This window comes from Heterodontus francisci, chromosome 7, assembly GCF_036365525.1.
Source record: "Heterodontus francisci isolate sHetFra1 chromosome 7, sHetFra1.hap1, whole genome shotgun sequence".
In the NCBI taxonomy this organism is placed as follows: domain Eukaryota; kingdom Metazoa; phylum Chordata; class Chondrichthyes; order Heterodontiformes; family Heterodontidae; genus Heterodontus; species Heterodontus francisci.
Window position 1 is genome coordinate 109,842,614 of NC_090377.1, and position 18,778 is coordinate 109,861,391.

At 44.8% G+C, this 18,778-nt stretch overlaps 1 protein-coding gene across 1 annotated transcript in view; it reads left to right on the top strand.

Annotated features, from left to right (window-relative positions):
- The window catches only part of nme9 (NME/NM23 family member 9), a 120,935-nt gene extending 109,504 nt beyond the window's left edge, over positions 1 to 11,431 (top strand). Inside the window, exon 20 of the mRNA XM_068035878.1 lies at positions 11,352 to 11,431. The gene's annotated coding sequence lies outside the window, so the exon portion shown is untranslated. The remainder of the gene's footprint in view (positions 1 to 11,351) is intronic.
- The last annotated feature ends 7,347 nt before the right edge of the window (positions 11,432 to 18,778 follow it).

An 18,778-nucleotide genomic window follows, 5' to 3' on the forward strand; every position in this document is an offset into this window, starting at 1 on the left:
CTGAATTAAATTTCCATTGATGCTTACACTGGCATGGGTTTTTGCCCATTTGATATTCCACAGCAAATTAAAAAAAAAATAAATAAATAAAATTGTAGAATAACCCACTGAGGATCTTACACAGTTGTGTTTACTGTGGGTAACACTGGCATTGAACTGATCCACCATGCCTTGTGTATGTCCCCCCAATTCTTTGGGATTCCAGAGACCAAGGGAAGTGTCCTCTGTGTGATGATACTGGGAAACACATGAGCATGAAACACCCAAAACAGAATTCCAACCCCTTTGTGTGTTGCCCAACTTCTCTTGTGATTTTATGGCATCTGTTTTCTTGTTCCCTGTTAGTACCAGAATTATAATGGACAATGGACACATTAAAGTTTCAAAGAGATTAAAAATCTCAGGAAAAATGATATCCATGCTGTGATTGGTTAACACAGAGCTGCAAATACCCAGCATGCTTCCTGTCTGATTACGTTCCTGTGAAAATCCTTGGGGTGTTTTACTGAAATAAAATGTTGGATAATTACAAGTAGTAGTAGTTGTTGTTGTTGTGAAGACCACATTGGAACCATTCATTTTGTTTATCACCTCATGCCAACACAATCAGTGATGTGGTAAACCCTGATATACACAAGTTATAGTGTTGCTTATTAACTTACTGTTAGTGGTTGGATGATTGAATCCAAGGTCTTTCAATCATTTCAGACCAGCTGCCACAGTGGAGGTGAGTTTGAAAATTATTTTGCGTGACTCTAATGTCCTGGACATTGCTCCCCCTCAATCTCACACACCATGGTGTCAGCTGACTGCCTGAGCACTGTCTGAAAAGAAACCATTGAGAGAAATCGCAACCAGTACCAGCTTCCTCTACAACCCATCACTGATAACAGAGGCCAGTCATCTGCAAGCGGAGGTGCTTCATCCAGAGATTTGTTTTGGACTGGGGGTTTATTGACATTTGTAGAGAAATCTGTGGTTGTGGCTTCCTGCCTGCCCGGTCATTGGGGGCTGTGTGTAGGCCTCAGGCTTTGTGGGGGAGGGCAAATGGCAAGAGTGAAGGATGTAGAAATGCTGGGAGATGATAAAATTAGTTTAGAGGAATAAACAGTGAGCAGCTCATACAGAAAAATATTTATTACATCTCCATCATCAAGTCAGAACATCATGTAACTGTAAATAATAATTAAAGTGAACAAGAAGAGATTGTGAGGGGCCGAGAGGGGAGGTTTGGACTTTACCCTCTCTGGATCTTTATAAGGTGATATTAGTTCTCCGAATGGAATATGAATAAAATCAATCGAAGATTGGAATTGGAATGCTCCCTTGCTGATTATTCTCAGCATCCCCACGGCTGATTTGCCTGCATTTTCTGAGCCGGCACCTTCAGTCACACCATTGAATAGTTTTCAGAGCTTTCATGCTGGGTTCTTGAATCATTATCTACTCATAACCTCATAATAAATCCAATTTTCATGTAACTGTGATTAGATTAGAGATACAGCACTGAAACAGGCCCTTCGGCCCACCGAGTCTGTGCCGAACATCAACCACCCATTTATACTAATCCTACACTAATCCCATATTCCTACCAAACATCCCCACCTGTCCCTATATTTCCCTACCACCTACCTACACTAGTGACAATTTATAATGGCCAATTTACCTATCAACCTGCAAGTCTTTTGGCTTGTGGGAGGAAACCGGAGCACCCGGAGAAAACCCACGCAGACACAGGGAGAACTTGCAAACTCCACACAGGCAGCACCTGGAATCGAACCCGGGTCCCTGGAGCTGTGAGGCTGCGGTGCTAACCACTGCGCCACTGTGCCACTGTGCCTACATGACATCACACAATGAGATCAATTTATGTCAAATACACTAACTTTTTGTGAATAAAAAGTTAAGTTAGGATTGATGACCTGTTGTGTTCTCTCCCGGAGCAGTTGGACTGAACTTTGTGTGTCTATTTTATTTTTAAGTCATGGTGACTGTCAGTAATGTTTTATTTAAAATGCTCTGCGAGTAATACTGTGACAGTTTGGGTATAAAACAGCAGCTGCAGTTAGTGGGGACTTATTTGAGTTGTGTGATTGGAACAGAGGGTTCTGAGGGTGAAACTCTGAGCAGCTTCTATTGTGTCACTGGATGTTACGAGGGGCAGGATTCTTAAACCAAGAGATATGAGTTTTTACAGATGAGGCTGCTCCACGTTTGCCCACATGGTGGCAGCTCTGAGTGATGGTGGTTGACAGTGAGGATTGTAAGAACTCAACGCTGAACTGTCCCATTGATCTGCGTGTGCGTCTCAGAGCAACAGGAGCTGGAAAGAGCTCAGGATTGTCAACAAAGGCACAATGATGTGACAGAGACGAGCATCTGAAGACGTGAAATCATTTTCACGCCTACAAACTCAGGAATATTTCCCTTCAGAACCCTGCCTAGAAATTCTCACACACTGATCACATTTTTGGAGAACTTACTGACATCTGATCTAAATGAAGCTGTCAGGTTTGAACCTGTGTCCATTTGTCCCAATCTCTTCACTGTTTATTTTAAGGTTCTAGATTTATTTTTTAACATAGCTTTAACTATTTTACATCTCTCTGTATCTCAGTCACATCTCCTGCCACGGCTTAAAATTTTTTCCTCATAGTTTATTCCCCCAACACTGGGGATCAGTTTAATGATTGTTCTCTGGGGTTTGAATGTCTCTATTGTACCTTGGTGACCAGAAATGGATACAGAGCTCAAGGAAGACTTTGTTTCACTTACACCTGTAGCATTTCTTACTGAGTTCATCTGTCAAAACTAGAAGGGGCAGTGGAGCTACAAAACAGGTGGTTTGCATTCACCAGACATTTTAATACACAGCCTGGAGCTGTTAATCAAGTGAATCTTTCCAGATGCAAGGAAACAGTCAGAAAACTTCCTATAGTTAACAATGGAAACAAACTGACACCATTCTTAATCCAATAACTAATTTAATATTCTATTTGCTCTGTTGTTTTCTGCCTCACACTGATTGGCCATGGTCAGTGGAGCATCTTCTAACCTCCTGAGATATCTGTTAACTTCTCCCATATGTATTTCTAGATCATTCATTACATCCGTACAGATTCACCCATTTTATCTTTCTGTATTCAGGAATTTACACTAATAGAGATTAAATTTCATTTGCCACTGTTCTGCCCAGTTACTGATTTTATTGAACTCCTATGATAGCTCCCTGACAGTTTATCTGATCCAATTATTCTTCCAAGTGTCATGGAATCTGTGGTTGCAAAACGTGTTATTTTTAGACCCTGAGAGGGAATCTAGAATTGAAACAGAAACGGAAACCAAAACTGAAACAGAAGCTGGAAAGACAACTTCAGGTTTCTGCGAAATAGAGTGCAGAGCTTGCCACTGAAGGTCTTGGGTAAAGAGAAGACTGGTAAATCCACACCATCAACATGAGCAGAGATGAGGAGATTCTAGAGTAGTGCACCTTGTGGTGAAGACCATATCTGTGGAGTTTGGATTGAGAGGGAACTGTCATCGAAAGGTGAATAGTGGCAAAATCCTTGAAGAAAGGAGCTGAAAATCTACCTGAGGAACTTTAAAGTTGTGAAGAACAGTGTCACTATAATTTGGTGCCATATATGCTGGGTGGACTGCCCAGTGTATCTGTGAGACTCATCTCTGCTGTAACAGATCGTTAAGGTGTAATTTGTAATATATATTGACCGTGATCTCTCCGTTTCATGTTTAATTTATATTAGTTTTGGTTTGAGTGCTAAAGTAAAATTTATAAAAGTGAAAGCTTGTCTGTTTGGTTTGTTTCCTAAATTGGGATCAATTAGTGGATTTAATTCTTTTTGTTTGTTGGTGGTCTCCACGGGGATCACAACACAAGTTTAAGATCATTTGCACATCTGACCAGCCTGGATTATGCTTCATTTTATTTATTCTTTCATGTTGTCACTGGCAAAGACAGAATTTATTGACCATCCCTAATTGCCCTTGAGAAGGTGGTGGTGAGCTTCTTGAGTGTTATTGGAGCTGCACTCATCCAGGCAAGTGGAGAGTATTCCATTACACACTTGACTTGTTTCTTATAGATGTTGAAAGGGATATGGGAGTCAGGAGGTGACTCATTCGCCACAGATTTCCCAGCCTCTAACTTGCTCTTGTAGCCACAGTATTTGTATGGCTGATCCAGATAAGTTTCTGGTCAATGGTCACCCCTAAGTTGTTGGTGGGGAATTTAGTGAATGTCAATAGGATGTGGTTAAATTCTCTATTGTTGGAGGTGGGCACTGCCTGGCACTTAAGTGGCATGAATGTTACTTGCCACTCATCAGCCCAAGCCTGAATTTTTTCGAGGTCTTGCTGCATACATGCACAGATTGTTTCATTATCTGAGGAGTCACGAATGGTACTGTACACTGTGCAATCATCAGCTAACATCCCCACTTCTGACCTTATGATGGATGGAAGGTCATTGATGAAGCAGTTGAAGATGGTTGGGTCTTGGACACTATCCCGAGGAACTCCTGTAGTGAAATCCTGGGACTGTGATGATTGCCTCCAACAATAACAACCATCTTCCTTTGTGTTAGATATGACTCTAACCAGTGGAGAGTTTTCTCCCGATTCCCACTGACTTCAGTTTTACTATGGCTCCTTGATGTCACACTCTGTCAAATGCTGCCTTGATGTCAAGGGCAGTCACTTAATCCAAGATATTTGTGTAAATTAGAAAGAGTTGAGTCCCCAACACCAAGTCCTAGGAAATTCCACTCAGCATTTATCACCCCCTGAAATCACTGCTTTAACAAGTACCCGCTGCTTATAGCCCTTCAGCTAATGTATGATCCATCCTACAAATACAACCTCCACTTTCAGTTTAAGTAGCACCTCTATGCAGAAATTTGTCAAAGGCTTTGGAAATTCAGGAGTAAATCACAGAGCATGCGACAGTGTACTTGGGAGTGTCACTTCCTCATTCAGTTAAGAAGTCTGTTCAAAATGATACTTTCCATCAGGGATAGGCACCAACATGTTGCACCACGAACATTTGACAAAATTATTGACTCAGCCACGGACATGGGAGCAATCAATTTGTATATAAAGTGTGTAACCAATCTAATGCCATCAAAACACAGTCCAATTTAAAACACATTTCTCCCTATTTATTGAGATACCTGGCATTGTTTTTGATTGCACAAGTAGTCAATGTCTACCCGCACATTTGATGTAGCGATGTGGAGAATCCGGATAGATGTCCATCTGTCAGGAGTGATCTTGATCTCTTTCTCTCCCCTTTTGCTCTCCCTCTGTGTCCATCTCTCACCCCTCTCTCTCCCCCCTCTCTGTGTCCACCTCTCTCCTCTAACTCTCCCCTCTCTATGTCCATCTCTGTCCCCTCTCTCTCCCCTCTGTGTCCATCTCTCTCCCCCTCTTTCGCTCTCCCATCTCTCTTTCCCCCTCTATCTCCCTCTCTCTCCCCCTCTCTTTCTTCCCCCTCTCTCTCCCTCTCTCTATCCCTTTCTCTCTCCCCTCTCTCTCTGCCCTCCTCTCTCTCTGTGTCCCTCTCTCTCTCCCCCTCTCTCTCTCTCCCCCTCTCTCTCTCTCTCCGCCTCTTGCTCTTGCACCCCTCTCTCTCCCCTCACTCTCCTCCCCCTCTTTCTCTCCCTGCTCCATCTCCCTCTCTCTCTCTCTGTCCCTGTCCCCCCCTCTCTCTCTGTTCCCCCATCCCTCTCTCTGACAGTTGCAGAGAGTGGAAACTCTCAGCTTTGTGGATAGTTTTTTTTTAAAATCACAGCCGTCAGTTTCACAGCTGACAGGTGCTGAGAGCGGGAACAGTGGTTTCTGAACTTCGGACAGGGTTGTGGTTTTTCACGGGCTTTTAAAAAATAAATCGGAACCCACCAGGAAACCATGAACTTGTCCGCATCGGAAGTGCTGCTCCCGCCCCCAGCACCTGTACGCTGTGAAACTGACGGCTGTGATTTTTTTTTAAAAGTTGGACTGATCTGGGAGAAGAAGCCAATGGGAAATTTCTCATCGCTTAAGTTACAAGTCACGGACCTCAAAATTTTTACCACCCACACCGGTGTCCGTGCACGGACACATTGCCAACTCTTGCTTCCCATTGGAGTCTATGTTATGTATTATTTTGTAAGTTATTATTGTGAATAATCCTTGAGGTTATTTCTGATAAACAATTCCATTGTTTTACCCTATCTTAATGTGAGGCTTATGGGTAAGTAGCTGCTTTGATTGGTTTTGTTACATTTTTTTCAAGATCTGATCAGCGAAGTGAGAAGCAACATTTGGAGGAATATCAGAAAGTATTCTCCTTACACTTTTAATCTGATCCACAGAATACAAGACAGCACACAGCAAAGGACAGAACATTTACAAAATATCGAATCTCCCAGTTAGAATAAAATGTACAATAAGGAACCCCAGGTCCCCACTTGTAATATGAACAAGTAAAGTACAATTGAGAATATCTTCTTTAATCTGAATGAGGTCTTGTGTTCACACCAATCTTGTCCTTTCAGAAGTTTCATTCATGGTTAGTGTCGGGCTCTTGAATCATCATTGTGTTCCTGGAATGAACAGAATCAACAGAACTGTCATTTTCAGATGGACTGAGTTCAATCTGAGTTCATAGAACCATAGAGTCATTTATGGCATGGAAGGAGGTCATTCGGTCATCAAGTCCATTGGGTTCTCCATGGAGCAATCCAGTCAGGCCTACTGCCCCACTTGATTGCCATAGCCTGACAAGTTTATTTCCTTCAAGTGCTCATCCAATTTCATTTTGAAATCACTGATTGTTTCTGCTTCCACCCCTCTCATGGGACGCGAGCTCCAGGTAATTACCACTCGCTGCATAAGAAAGTTCTTCCTCACATTCCCCCTGCATCTCTTGCCCCAAACCTTCAATCTGTGTCCCCTAGCTCTTGTAACAGCAGTTAATGGGAACAGTTTTTCCATGTCTAACTTATTCAAGCCTGTCATAATGTTGTACATCTTTGTCTATCAAATTTCCTCGCAATTTCTTTTTCTCCAGGGTGAACAATACCTTGCAACCTTTCAACTAAAATTTTTCCCGCCATGGAACCATTCTGTCAAATCTCCTCTGTACCCTCTCAAGGACCCTCACATTCTTGCCAAAGTGTGGTGACCAGAACTGGACACAATACTCCAGTTGGGACCTAACCAGAGCTGTTATAAATGTTCCACACCACTTCCCTCCTTTTGTACTCAATAACTCGATTTATGAAGCTCAAGATCCCATATTCTTTGCTAACCACTCTCTCCTGTCCTGCCACCTTCAAAGATCTATACATATGCACCCCCAGGTCCCTCTATTCCTGCACGCTCTTTAGAACTGTGCCATTAATTCTATATTGTCTCATCCTATCCCTTCTGCCAAAGTGCATCATCTCACATTTGTCTACATTAAATTTCATCTGCCACTTGTCTACCCATTCTGCTAGCCTATCTAGGTCCTGTTGCAAGCAGTTATTATCAACCTCACTGTTCGCCACTCCCCCAAGTTGGACATCATCAGCAAATTTTGAAATTCTAATCTGTATTCCAAGATCCAAATCATTTCTACGTAGCAAAAGAAGCAGTGATCCCAGCACTGACCCTTGGGGAACACAACTATCCTCCAGTCGGAAAAGCAACCATTTACCGTGACTCACTGTTTTATGTCCTTGAGCCAATTTTTTTATCCAATTGAACACAGACCCTCCTATTTCATGAGCCTCAATTTTGTTAACTAGCCATTTATGTGGTAATTTATTAAATGCTTTCTTAAAATCTATACAGATAACATCCACCACATTCCCTTCATCAACCTTCTCTGTAACTGCATCAAAAACTTCAATTAGATTAATCAAACATGATCTGCATTTACAAATCCATGTTGGCTCTCCTTAATTAACTCACAGCCTGTTGATATTTTTTACCTGATTATTGTTTCTAAAATGTTAACCACCACTGTTAAACTAACTGGCCTGTAGTTGCTATGAATGTCCTTATACCCTTTCTTGAATAAAGGTGTCACATTTTCCATTCTCCAATCCTCTGGCAATCTAGGGAAGATTGGAAGACTATGGCAAGACCTTCCGCTATATCCAACTTTAGCAACCTGGGTTGCAAGCCATCTGGACCAGGTGACTTATCTACCCTAAACATAGCCAGCCTTTCCAGTACTTCCTCTCTCTCAATTTTTACCCTATCAGTTGCCTCTTCTTCGCTTCTACTGATATTTTGTCAGATTCCTCTTCCTTATTGAACACTGAGACAAAGTACTCACTAAGTATATTAACTTTTCCTTGTGCCTCTAAACATATATATCTGCTTTTTCCCTAATAGGCTGCACTCCACCTCTTACTACCTGCTCACAATTTAAATGCTGGTGAAAGCTTTTTGGGTTCTGTGTTTTATTGTTGTTGATAATCATGATCAAGAGGCAATTTTCTGACACCAAGCAGTGATTATATTCGATGGTCAAAATTAATATTTGGACATATTAGCTGGGACTGCTTCAGTATCTGAGGAGTTGTGATTGGAGCTGAAAACAGCATAATCATCAGCGAACATCCAGACTTCTGACTTCATGATGGAGGAAAAGTCATTGATGAAGCAGCTGAAAATGGTTGGGTCTAGGACACTGCCGTTAGCAACACTTGTAGCAATATCCTGGGACTGAGATGATTGGCCTCCAACAACCACAGCCATCTTCCTTTGTGCCTAGCATTACTCCAGACACTTGGGAATGTTTATAGAGTCATAGAGTCGTACAGCATAGAAACAGGCCCTTCGGCCCAAAGCGTCCATGCCGACCATAATGCCTATCTGTACTAATCCCACCTGCCTGCATTAATTCCATATCCCTCAATGCCTTGCTCATTCAAGTACCTGTCCAGATGCCTCTTAAATGTCGCTACTATTCTTGCCTCCACCACCTCCTCAGGCAGCTCATTCCGGATACCCACTATTCTTTGTGTGAAAAATTTACCCCTTTGATCCCCTTTAAACCTCCTCCCTCTCACCTTAAATCTATGCCCTCTAGTTTTAGTCACCCCTACCATGGGAAACAGACTCTGGCTACCTACGCTATCCATGCCTCTCATAATTCTATATACCTCTATCATATCCCCTCTCAGCCTCCTTCGCTCCAGGGAAAACAGACCCAGCCTATCCAATCTCTCTTTATAACTCAAGCCCTCCAAACCAGGCAACATCCTTGTGAATCTTTTCTGCACCCTCTCTAGCTTAATCACATCTTTCCTGTAGTGCGGCGACCAGAACTGCACACAGTATTCCAAACGCGGCCTAACCAATGTTATGTACGACTGTAACATGACGTCCCAACTCTTGTACTCAATGCCTCATATCCCCATTCTCTCTAATCCCAACAATGTGATCTTCACACAATTGGAGTACTCTTCACTGGACTTCCTAAGTGACCCTGGTCTCATCCCTCTTCCACAAATAGTAGTACACTGAGGCTGTGAAAAGCACAATATCAATGCAATGTTTCTTTTACAACTTCACAGTGTACTTGGGAAGAGTGTGAAGATACAAAAAATCGTCCAACAAGGGGGCAAAGACCAGCCCCAAAGTGCAGAAATCCCTGATGTGTATAATTGTGAGGTTACCTCAATACTGTTCTCACTGGGCTCTGATGATTCAGTGTTGTGTTAATCGTCTTCAAACCTCGACACTCCAAATCAATGTCAACAACCTCATCAGTAAAATATTCAACATGGCATTTGCAAAAACCATTTTCCTGTCAAAAGAACAAAAAATTGTTAAAAAGTTGGGTCGGAGGTGACCCCTTCCTCCACTTATCCTTACACACATGCAGAGTTGACCCCTTCCTCCACTTATCCTTACACACATGCAGAGTTGACCACTTCCTCCACTTATCCTTACACACATGCAGAGTTGACCCCTTCCTCCACTTATCCTTACACACATGCAGAGTTGACCACTTCCTTCCCCCCATTTATACACAGAATGCAGTTGTGACGCCTTCCATGGTGCCAGCTTCTCATGGATGAGTAAGTGAAGGCGCGTGAGTGACACACGTTGAGCTCAAGATTGGGAACGGACAGGAAGATCACGCAGGATGACACTGAAATGTATGCAGAGAGATATTTTAAAGGCTGCGTTTGCTGACAACACTACCACTAGGTGGCGCTGCAGTGGCACATGCACAAATGCAGCAAATAAAGTCTGCGACTTCAGGCAGCTGCCAGGACTAAAGATGGCGCTGCTCAAATAATCACATGAAGGCAACCTATCCTAAACACATGGCAGCACACAATGGCGGGAGGGAGAGAGCGAGCGAGCGGAGCGGGCAGGGGATGGGAGCGGAGCGGAGCGGGCCAGGGACGGGAGCTGAGCGGGCCGGGGACATGGGGGTTGTTGGGGAGCCGAGCGGGCCGGGAATGGGGCGGGGGTGGGGGGGAGGTGAGCCGAGCGGGCCGGGGACAGTGGGGGGGAGCTGAGCGGGGCCGGGGACGAGGGGGAGAGGAGGGAAGCGGGCTGGGGACGAGGGGGAGGGGAGCGGCTGCAGAGAGCAGCGAGGGTGTGGGAGCGGAGCGGCCGGAGAGAGCAGCGAGGGTGGGGGAGCGGAGCGGCCGGAGAGAGCAGCGAGGGTGGGGGAGCGGAGTGGCTGGAGGGAGCAGTGAGGGGGGCAGCGGAGCGACCGAAAGAGCGGAGGGGGAGGAGCGGAGCTTGACACATGCGTGAATTTCCGTTGCTGTTGCATTGCTGTGCGCGTAAAGCGCATGCGCAGAGGCCGACCAGGCAGGTTGCCCGAAGATGCACACGTCACGCGATGACGTCATCGGCGCATGTGCTAACCAGTCCTGGCAAGTCGGAACGCAGCGCACGCGCGGAGAGCAGGAGCCCGTCTGCGCATGTGCGCACCGTGGTGCAGCCTGATGAGGTCAGTGGCCGGCTGCGTTGTCAGGAATCACTTTTGTATTTTAAATATTTAACCAGGGTCCCGTCACAGAGTGGTGGAGGTGCTGCCACGGAGCTTCTCTGTCCATGGAAAGATCGGACCTGGCAATCCCAGCATCGGGTTCCATGGCAGCTGCTGCTGCTCCGATTCTGCGGCGTTCCCCCCCACCACCCCCCGCCACGGAACCCAGCCCTTTCTATGATATAACTCAGTACACCTGGCCCTTTCTACAATATAATTCAGTGCACATGACCCTTTCCATATAACTCAGTACACACAGCCATTTCTATATGATGTAACTTAGTAGAAATGGGGGTCTTGATGTGACAATATAACTCAGGACTCACTGTGGTCTTTTCAGGTGGAAGTGACAGCTGGGATCATCAAATTCCAGTCCAGAATTCTTGGATCAGATGGTTCCTTTCACCGAGAACATTAACTCCACGTTGTACGATCATTTTCCTGGTGCGATACATCTAATGACTGGAAAACAAGATTATTAGTGTGTTACTGTATCTAGTGTTCTTACTGTGGACTGATTCACCCATCAGTGTGAGTGTAATATAATATTCTGCTCCTGTTTAATAATCAGTGTCTAACTGCACTCAGTAATATTCTTGTAGATTTTAGACAGTGAAACACACTGAGACCAGGACACACTTACATCCTTCACTCTTCTCCTGGTTATCCCTGGTTATTGGTGGTCTCGGTGATTTCGTTCAACTTTATAACTGACACTCTCAGAGCATCCTTAGGGCTCGGTATTCCTGTAGAGAGAAAAGGAAAATTGTAGCAAACTCTCCAGTGTTCTTCAGTGAATTCTTTTTACACATTAATAAAATATCAGTGACTGAATCTCATTCTCGATAACTCGTTGCTTTATGAGGTGCCGCTCTCTCCAGTACCTTCCAGGATTAACTCTAACAAACTGCACACACCACGGGATGCCTCACTCCAGCAAGACATGGCCTAATACGGTGCAGGAATTCTAGAGATTGTCGTGTGAGTGAGTTATGCTATCCCCTACACCACACCATATTTTGCGCTGCTTCACACCAATCCTCGCTGAGAGAGTTGCACAGTTAATTATCATAGCTCTGCCTCCATTCAAATCATGGACGTGATTGAGTTTGCCGAATTAACACGAGTGTCTACACAAATCACCACATGCTAATGCAATCAGTGATAAACTGTTGATACCCACACAGCTTCATGATCAATAATATCCCCGTGTCAGTGCTTTGCAAAATCCCAGCTGCCTTGGCCATTTCAGTGCTGCTCATCCTATGATGTTTAGAAATTAATTTGTGTGGCCGTAACGTCACAGGTAACACCTCAGCTCAGATTGTGTACTTTCTGACTCTGAGTAAGTTTCTGAAAAGAAAGCATTGAGAGAAATCACTGCAAATACCAAAGTTTCTCTGCAGCTGCAACCTGCTCCTGGCAACAGAGGCCGTTTAACTCCACATGTGTAGGCGCTACAAGCAGAGATTTATTTTAGACAGTGGGATTATTGACAGTTGTGGAAAAATCAGTGGTTCAGGCTTCCTGCCTTCCCGAGTATATGAGGCCTGTGAGGAGGCCTGAGGTTTTGCGTGGGAGGGGAAGGGGGACAATCAGGGGCAGCTGAAAAATTGGGAGAAGCTAAGCATTAATTCAGCAAAAGGAGAAAGTTCTGAAGTTAAACAGCTTCAAAATTCTGCAAAAAACACGAATTAGATTCCAGTTAACAATTTCAAGTGTTGAAATCAGGACTTCACGTGACTGTAACCAATCATTAGAAAGAATAATATTGTAGAAATTGAGATTTGAATAAACCATTTCCCATTTCAGGATACTTAAATCAATCCCATATAGTTACGTGGAGGCTGCTTGTCTGCATATTCCTGCTGTTTCTTTAATTTGAGTTCATCTTTTACTCGACAGCTCTTTTCTGTATTGGCTGCTGCTCATGCTTGATCCTAAAGTGAAGATTATTGAGCTGTTTGACTCTATCAGCCAATGAAGGTTATGTTAGTTTGGTAGTTAGAATGTGGGTAGATGGAAGTGGGGCCACTTTATTGGCCATTGGTCAGAACTGGAGACGAGATGGGTCATGGATCCACCCGAGATCCAGCCATCATGTGCGACACGATATTTCCCACTGACGGTGGTGAGTGGAATAAGATGCAGTGGTCCTGTAACGCGCTCCAGAATGCAAATATCAAGGTATGGTGGTACCCGCTCATCTGAAATCTCATCATTTCTGCCCTGGAGATGTCCCCGTATTGAACGCCTGCACTTAACAGACATTTCTGTCAGTACCTGATGCTGCTGGCAGAGATAATCTTTCCAAGGAAAGCCTGATGAGGCTAAAGTCTTCCACAATTTTTATTTGTGTTCTTATTTCTCTTTGTCTTGGGTCAGTTGAAATGTTTCATTTTTCCGTGGGCTGCAGTTTGGGAGTTTCAGGCTTCATTTTATTTGACGTCATCATTTACCCTGACCATCTGAAACTTCAGTATGGGATTTCCATTGGGAATTCATTTGAACCTGTTCCATCTGATCCAGAAGCAGGTGATGTACAAGAGACGGTCATGGAACCAGGTGAATCTGAAGGAGATACAGACCTTCATGAAGACACCCTGGGAACAGAGTCTAAAGACAACAGTGTTCCATTTCAAACATTTCAATTAATGACGTCTCTGGAGGCTTTGGAACCTTGGAGCTGCTTGACACCCTCCTGCAGGATAAGCTGCAGGCTACATTCTCTGATACTCGATATGATCTGCCTCACCCAGTCATGAATCCTCATCTAATTTGCCACAAGGGTCTTTGGCCTGGTGAGTGGTGAGGAGGTGACTGAGCGAAGGGAGGAATTGCTTGTGACGTAACATTGTAACTAAAATCCTTCATCTTTGGAATCATTCTGGTAACTTTCCTCTGCATCCTCGCAAGGACCTTCACAACCTTCCCACAGTGTGGTGATCAGAATATTTGGGGCCTAACCAGAGCTTTATAAAAGATCAGGGAAGGATGTGAAGATCTTTGAGAGGGTGTAGAGGAGATGTTCCAGAATGATTCTGTGGATGGGGGATTTTAGTTATGAGATTAAGTTGGAAAAGCTGCTGTTGTTCTCCCTGGAGTAAAGGAGATTGACGGGAGATTTGATAGAGGTGTACAAGATTATGCAAGACTTAGATAAGTTAGACGAGGAAACGCTGTTCCTATTAACTGATGGGACAAGGATTGAAGGTTTTGGGCAAGAGTTACAGGGGGAATGTGAAGAAGAACTTCTTTTATGCAGCAAGTGGTAATGCGAGTGGAACTTGCTGCCCATGAGGGTGGTGGAAGTGGAGACAATCAATGATTTCAAAAGGAAATTGAATGGGCTGTTGAAGGAAATAGACTTGCAGGGCTACGGGGATTGAGCCAGGAAGTGGGACTGACTTCAGAGCTCTGTGGAGATCTGGCAATGGTCACAATGGCCTTCTTCTGTGCTGTAAGTAAATGATTCTTTGACTCTCTCTTCCCCTTCTCTCCCCTCTCTGCCTGTCTGTCTCTCTGTCTTCCTCTCCTCCTCTCTCTGTCATCCTCTCCCCCCTCTCTCTGTCTTCTGCTCCCCCACTCTCTCTATCCCTCTCCACTCCCCCCTCTTTCTGTATCGCTCCCCACCCTCTCTCCACCCCCGTGTCTCCAGTGTTCCCCGCTCCCTGTCTCCGCTGTCTCTGTCCTCCCATCTCTCTGTCCCCCTATCTCTCCCCCTCTTTCACTTTCTCTCGCTCTCTCTCTCTTTTTCTGTCCCCCCTCTCTGTCTCTCTGCCCCCCTCCCTCTTCCCCCCTTCCTCTCTCTGTTTCCCCTCCTCTTGCTCTCTCTCTCTCCCCCCATTGTCTCTCTCCCTCTCTCCCTCCTCCCACCTGGTCTCCCATTCTCTTTCACACAGTTGCAAAGAGTGGAATGCTCAGCAAATGGTCGTTCAGTTCTTTTTAAAAAGATCACTGTCAGTTTCACAGCTGACAGCTGTTGACATCGGGAACAGCTGTTTCCCAATAGACACGGCGTTTTCTGGCGGGCATTTAAAAAAAAGGTCAGAACCTACTGGAAAATCCCGAATCTGTTGGGAAACTGCTGTTCCTGAGGTCAGCAGCTGTCATCTGTGAAACTGACAGTGCAATAGTTTAAACACCGCTGATAAAGGGAAATTTCTCGTCTCCAGTCATGGTGAGGATGAGGAATGGCCCCGGGAACAGTTTACATCTGCGGGCCAGATGGAAGCGTTTGGCAGGCCAGATCCTGGTCCGTGGGCCGTATGTTCAACAACCGTGATATAGATCATAAATAGTTGAGGCCCAAGCATTGATCCTTGGGCAACCCACTATTAAAGTCTACCAACCAGGAAATGACCCTTCATTCCTACTCTCTGTTTGCTGTCCTTTAACAAATCCTCTCTCCAGGCTAATATATTACCTCCAACTGCAGGAACCTTATCTTGTGTAATGACCCTTCATGTGTTGCCTTATTAGTTGCCTGTTGAATATCCAAATATACCACATCCACTGGTTCCCCTTTATCTACCCTGCAACTTATATCTTCAAACCTCTAGTAGATTTGTCAAACAAATTTCCCTTTCATAAAACCACGTTGACTCTATCTAATCACGTTATGACTTTCTAGGTACACTGTTGCCACTTAATAATGGATTCCAGCATTTTCCCGACGACTGATGTCAGGCTAACTGGCCTGTCATTTCCTGTTCTCTCTCTCCCTCCTGTCTTGAATTACAATTTTAGATTTGCTACCTTCCAATCCACTGGGACCATTCCAGAATGTAGGGAATATTGGCAGTTTACAATCAATGCATCCACTATTTCTCTAGTTACCTCTTTTAAAACACTAGGATGGAAGCCATCAGGTCCAAAGGATTTATCAGCTATTAGTCCCATTAATTTCTCCAGTACTTTTTAAACTAATGTTAATCAGTTTATGTTCCTCATTTTGCGTAGATCCTTGGTTCTCCATTAGTCCTGGCCTGTTTTTGTATCTTCTACGATGAAGACAGACACAAAATATCTCTGCGATTTCTTTATTCTTCTCTCTCAGCCTCTAAGGGATCTACATTTACTTTCACTACTCTCCTTGAACCATAGAACCATAGAAAATGTTTGGCCCAGAAGTAGGCCATTCAGCCCGTCATGTCCCGTGCCAGCTGAAAAAACTAGCCGCCCAATCTAATCCCACCTTCCAGCACCTGACCCATAGTCTTGCAGGTTACAGCACTTCAGGTGCATGTCCAGGTACCTTTAAAAAGAATTGAGGGCTTCTGCCTCCAGCACCATTCCTGGCAGCGGATTCCAGACACCCACCACCCTCTGGATGAAAACGTTTTTCCTCATGTCCCCTCTAATCCTTCGACCAATGACCTTAAATCTGTGTCCCCTGGTAATTGACCTCTCCACTAGGGGAAACAGGTCCTTCCTGTCTATTTTATCTAGGCCCCTCACAATTTTGTACACCTCAATTAAGTCACCCCTCAGCCCCAACTGTTCTGAGGAAAACAACCCCAGCCAATCCAATCTTTTCTCATAGCTGCAACTTTCGAGCCCTGGCAACATTCTCGTAAATCTCCTCTATACTCTCTAAAGCAATTATGTCCTTTCTGTAATGTGGTGACCAGAGCTGTATGCAAAGCTCCAACTGTAGTCTAACCAGCATTTTATACAGTTCCAACATTACATCCCTGCTTTTGAATTCTATCCATCAGCCAATAAAGGAAAGCATTCCATATGCCTTTTTCACCACTTTATCTACCTGCTCTGCCACCTTCAAGATGTGAATATTTCACATCTGTCTTCACCCAAGAGAATGAGGATGTAGATATGGAACTCAGAGAGAGAATGTGAGGTTCTTGAGCAAATTGTCATAGGGAGTGACAAGGTAATGGAGGTTTTGGCAGGCTTAAAAGTGGACAAATCTCCAGGTCCAGACGATTTGTGTCCCAGGATGCTGTGGGAAGCGAGGGTGGAGATTGCAGGGGCTCTGACCCTAATTTTTAATTCCTCTCTGGCCACGGGGGAGGTGCCAGAGGACTGGAGAACAGCTAACATGGTCCTACTATTTAAGAAAGGTTGTAGAGATAAGCCAGGGAACTATAGACCAGTGAGTCTCATGTCAGTTGTAGGGAAACTATTGGAGAAAATTATGAAGGAGAGAATCTATCTCCACTTGGAGAGGCAAAATTTGATTAGGAATAGTCAGCATGGCTTTGTCAGAGGGAGGTCATGCCTAACAAATTTGATTGCATTTTTTGAGCATGTGACCAGGTGTGTAGATGAGGGTAGTGCAGTTGATGTAGTTGACATGGATTTCAGCAAAGCCTTTGACAAGGTCCCACATGGGAGACTTGTCAAGAAAGCAAATGCACATGGGATGCAGGGTAACTTGATAAGGTGGATTCAAAATTGGCTTAGCTGTAGGAGACAGAGAATGATGACAGACGGTTGATTTAGTGACTGAAAGCCAGTGTCCAGTGGTGTACCACAGGGATCTGTGCTGGGTCCCCTATTGTTTGTCATTTACATAAACGACATGGATGACTATGTGGGGGATAGGATCAGTAAGTTTGCGGATGACGCAAAGATTGGCCGAGTGGTTAACAGTGAGGTTGAGTGTCTTAGATTACAGGAAGATATAGGCGGGATGGTCAAATGGGCAGAAAAGTGGCAGATAGAATTTAACCCTGAAAAGTGTGAGGTGATACACTTTGGAAGGAGTAATGTGACACAAAAGTATTCAATGAATGGCCTGTCACTGGGAAGTTCTGAGGAACAAAGGGACCTTGGCGTGTTTGTCCATAGATCTCTGAAGGCAGAAGGGCAGGTTAATAGGGTGGTGAAAAAGGCATATGGGACACTTGCCTTTATCAATCGAGGCATAGATTACAAAAGCAGGGAGGTCATGTTGGAGTTGTACAGAACTTTGGTAAGGCCACAGCTGGGTACTGTGTGCAATTCTGGTCACCACATTATAGGAAGGATGTGATTGCACTGGAGGGGGTGCAGAGGCGATTCACCAGGATGGTGCCTGGGATGGAACGTTTAAACTATGAAGAGAGGTTTGATAGGCTTGGGTTGTTTTCACTGGAGCAGAGGAGACTGAGGGGTAACCTGATCGAGGTGTACAAGATTATGAGGGGCATGGACAGGGTGGATAGGGAGCAGCTGTTCCCCTTAGTTGAAGGGTCAGTTACGAGGGGACACAAGTTAAGGTGAGGGGCAGGAGGTTTAAGGGGGATTTGAGGAAGAACTTTTTTACCCAAAGGGTGGTGATGGTCTGGAATGCTTGCCTGGGAGGGTGGTAGAGGCGGGTTGCCTCACATCCTTTAAAAAGTACCTGGATGAGCACTTGGCACGTCATAACATTCGAGGCTATGGGCCAAGTGCTGGCAAATGGGATTAGGGTGGCACAGTGCCGCAGTGGTTAGGACCGCAGCCTCACAGCTCCAGCGACCCGGGTTCAATTCTGGGTACTGCCTGTGTGGAGTTTGCAAGTTCTCCCTGTGTCTGCGTGGGTTTTCGCCGGGTACTCCGGTTTCCTCCCACCACCAAAAGACTTGCAGGTTGATAGGTAAATTGGCCGTTATAAATTGCCCCTAGTATAGGTAGGTGGTAGGAGAATATAGGGACAGGTGGGGATGTGGTAGGAATGTAGGATTAGTATAAATGGGTGGTTGATGGTCGGCACAGACTCGGTGGGCCGAAGGGCCTGTTTCAGTGCTGTATCTCTAAATAAAATAAAATAGGTAGACAGGT